Here is a 4,253-nt window from a genome sequence, read left to right as displayed (position 1 = left end):
TCGCCCGCCAAACTGGCCAAACCGGCACCGCCCGCCAAACCGGCACCGCCCGCCAAACTGGCCAAACCGGCACCGCCCGCCAAACTGGCCAAACCGGCACCGCCCGCCAAACCGGCCAAACCGGCACCGCCCGCCAAACCGGCACCGCCCGCCAAACTGGCCAAACCGGCACCGCCCGCCAAACTGGCCAAACCGGCACCGCCCGCCAAACTGGCCAAACCGGCACCGCCCGCCAAACCGGCACCGCCCGCCAAACCGGCCAAACCGGCACCGCCCGCCAAACCGGCCAAACCGGCACCGCCGGCCAAACCGGCACCGCCCGCCAAACTGGCCAAACCGGCACCGCCCGCCAAACTGGCCAAACCGGCACCGCCCGCCAAACCGGCACCGCCCGCCAAACCGGCCAAACCGGCACCGCCCGCCAAACCGGCCAAACCGGCACCGCCCGCCAAACCGGCACCGCCCGCCAAACCGGCCAAACCGGCACCTCCCGCCAAACCGGCACCTCCCGCCAAACCGGCACCTCCCGCCGGACCGCCGTGAATCAACGACACAATGGGGTAAATTCTAACTCTGAAGAACGGGTGAGTTGGGTGTGGGTTGTCAGTGACATTTCTCCATTTTGAGAGTGTGTCCAGCACGCTGTGTCTGATCAGGTGTGTCAGAGTACGCACACTTCTGAAACCCAGACGTCCCAGCAGGACAATATTTAAAGGACTAATTGATGGTACTTAAAATATTTAAAGATGTTAAAGTTTTATGGTTAGAACTACACTGGCAACTACAGGCCAGTCAGTTTAACCTCAGTGGTGGGGAAACTTTTAGAAACGATAATCTGAGACAGAATTAACAGTCACTTGGACAAGTGTGGATTAATTAAGGAAAGCCAGCACGGATTTGTTAAAGGTAAATCTTGTTTAACAAACCTGATAGAGTTTTTTGATGAGGTAACAGAGAGGGTCGATGAGGGCAATGCAGTCCATGTGATGTATATGGACTTTCAAAAGGCGTTTGATAAAGTGCCACATAATAGACTTGTCAGCAAAGTTGAAGCCCATGGAATAAAGGGGGCAGTGGCAGGGATACAAAATTGGCTAAGTGACAGGAAACAGAGAGTAGTGGTGAACGGTTGTTTTTCAGACTGGAGGGAGGTGTACAGTGGTGTTCCCCAGGGGTCGGTGCTGGGACCACTGCTTTTTTTGATATATATTAATGACTTGGACTTGGGTGTATTTCAAAATTTGCAAATGACACAAAACTTGGAAGTGTAGTAAACAGTGAGGAGAATAGTGATAGACTTCAAGATGATATAGAAAGGCTGGTGGAATGGGCAGACACGTGGCAGATGAAATTTAACGCAGAGAAGTGTGAAGTGATACATTTTGGTCAGAAGAATGAGGAGAGGTAATATAAACTGGAGGGCACAATTCTAAAGCAGGTGCAGGAACAGAGAGATCTGGGGGTATATGTGCACAAATCATTGAAGGTGGCAGGGCAGGTTGAGAAAGTGGTTAAAAAAGCATACGGGATCCTGGGCTTTATAAATAGAGGCATCGAGTACAAAAGCAAGGAAGTCATGATGAACCTTTATAAAACACTGTCTCGGCTACAGCTGGAGGATTGAGTCCAGTTCTGGGCACCGCACTTTAGGAAAGATGTGAAGACCTTAGAGAGAGTGCAGAAGAGATTTACTGGAATGATTCCAGGGATGAGGGACTTCAGTTACGTGGATAGACTGGAGAAGCTGGGCTTGTTCTCCTTGGAACAGAGACGGTTGCGAGGAGATTTGATAGAGGTATTCAAAATCATGAAGGGTCCAGACAGAGTGGATAGAGAGAAACTGTTCCCATTGGTGGAAGGGTCAAGGACCAGAGGACATAGATTTAAGGTGATTGGCAAAAGAACCAAAGGTGACATGAGGAAAAACCTTTTTACCCAGCGAGTGGTTAGGATCTGGAATGCACTGCCTGAGGGGGTGGTGGAGGCAGATTCAATCATGGCCTTCAAAAGGGAACTGGATAAGTCCTTGAAAGGAAAAATGTGCAGGGCTACGGGGAAAGGGCGGGGGAGTGGGACTCGCTGGATTGCTCTTGCATTGAGCCGGCACGGACTCGATGGGCCGAATGGCCTCCTTCCATGCTGTAACCTTTCGATGATTCGACATGAGCCATTTTAACTGCTTCTGAACGTGTCTCCTGTGGCCTCTGAAAGAAGCCGTGGAATGAGGAGAGTTACAGTCAGCAGCCATTCGGACCATTAATCCAGTGATTGAAAGATCAGAATAAAAGGTGAGTTTTCACAGCAGGGCAATCAGTTCTTTCAGACAATCCTTTGGCTCAGAGATGTGTGTTTAGTCTGAGAATTCTTGGTTCACACTCAGAATTGGTCTGTTTACACATATTTGCCTACATTTTGGACCCCCTCAAACTGACATCATCAGGATATCATTGGATTTATGGATTGCATGCAATGGCTGTATTCAGCACGAGGCCCGAGGAGGGAGGAGGCCCCGCCCGAGGAGGGGGAGGGGGAGGGGGAGGAGGCCCGTCCCCGCCCGAGGAGGAGGGGGAGGAGGCCCGTCCCCGCCCGAGGGGGAGGGGGAGGAGGCCCGGCCCCGCCCGAGGAGGAGGGGGAGGGGGAGGGGGAGGGGGCCCGGCCCCGCCCGAGGGGGAGGGGGAGGAGGAGGGGGAGGGGGAGGGGGCCCGGCCCCGCCCGAGGGGGAGGGGGAGGGGGAGGGGGAGGGGGCCCGGCCCCGCCCGAGGAGGAGGGGGAGGGGGGAGGGGGAGGGGGCCCGGCCCCGCCCGAGGAGGAGGGGGAGGGGGAGGGGGAGGGGGCCCGGCCCCGCCCGAGGAAGCGGCTCATCAGAGATGGGACAGTGTGGAGGGAGCTTTGCTCTGCATTTAACCCTGTACCAGCCCAGGGAGTGTTTGATTGGACAGTGCGGGACTGATGGTCCGGGGAGGTACAGGGCAGAGTGGGGGGGGGGGGGGGGGGGAGTGTGCAGATACAGTGATACCGAGGGGGGGGGGGGAGTGTGCAGATACAGTGATACCGAGGGGGGGGGGGGAGTGTGCAGATACAGTGATACCGAGGGGGGGGGGGGGGGGGAGTGTGCAGATACAGTGATACCGAGGGGGGGGGGGGGGGGGGGGGAGTGTGCAGATACAGTGATACCGAGGGGGGGGGGGGGGGGGGGAGTGTGCAGATACAGTGATACCGAGGGGGGGGGGGGGGGAGTGTGCAGATACAGTGATACCGAGGGGGGGGGGGGGAGTGTGCAGATACAGTGATACCGAGGGGGGGGGGGGGGGGGGAGTGTGCAGATACAGTGACACCGAGGGGGGGGGGGGGGGGGGGGGAGTGTGCAGATACAGTGACACCGAGGGGGGGGGGGGGGGGAGTGTGCAGATACAGTGACACCGAGGGGGGGGGGGGGGGGAGTGTGCAGATACAGTGATACCGAGGGGGGGGGGGGGGGGGGAGTGTGCAGATACAGTGATACCGAGGGGGGGGGGGGGAGTGTGCAGATACAGTGATACCGAGGGGGGGGGGGGGGGGGGGAGTGTGCAGATACAGTGACACCGAGGGGGGGGGGGGGGGAGTGTGCAGATACAGTGACACCGAGGGGGGGGGGGGGAGTGTGCAGATACAGTGATACCGAGGGGGGGAGTGTGCAGATACAGTGATACCGAGGGGGGGGGGGGGGAGTGTGCAGATACAGTGATACCGAGGGGGGGGGGAGTGTGCAGATACAGTGACACCGAGGGGGGGGGGGGGGGGGGGGAGTGTGCAGATACAGTGACACCGAGGGGGGGGGGGGGGGGAGTGTGCAGATACAGTGACACCGAGGGGGGGGGGGGGGGGAGTGTGCAGATACAGTGATACCGAGGGGGGGGGGGGGGGGGGGAGTGTGCAGATACAGTGATACCGAGGGGGGGGGGGGAGTGTGCAGATACAGTGATACCGAGGGGGGGGGGGGGGGGGGGGAGTGTGCAGATACAGTGACACCGAGGGGGGGGGGGGGGAGTGTGCAGATACAGTGACACCGAGGGGGGGGGGGGGGGGGGGGGGGAGTGTGCAGATACAGTGATACCGAGGGGGGGGGGGGGGGGGGGAGTGTGCAGATACAGTGATACCGAGGGGGGGGGGGGGGGGGGGGAGTGTGCAGATACAGTGATACCGAGGGGGGGGGCCTTGGCCGCCGGGCCCCGCGAGGTGAGGGGGGTCCGCCAGGCTCCGTGGTGAACGGTTAC

The sequence above is a fragment of the Heptranchias perlo genome, unplaced genomic scaffold (genome assembly GCF_035084215.1).
Source record: "Heptranchias perlo isolate sHepPer1 unplaced genomic scaffold, sHepPer1.hap1 HAP1_SCAFFOLD_1705, whole genome shotgun sequence".
Classification (NCBI taxonomy): domain Eukaryota; kingdom Metazoa; phylum Chordata; class Chondrichthyes; order Hexanchiformes; family Hexanchidae; genus Heptranchias; species Heptranchias perlo.
The sequence above is the reverse complement of the archived record's forward strand: the minus strand, read 5'-3'. Positions refer to the sequence as shown.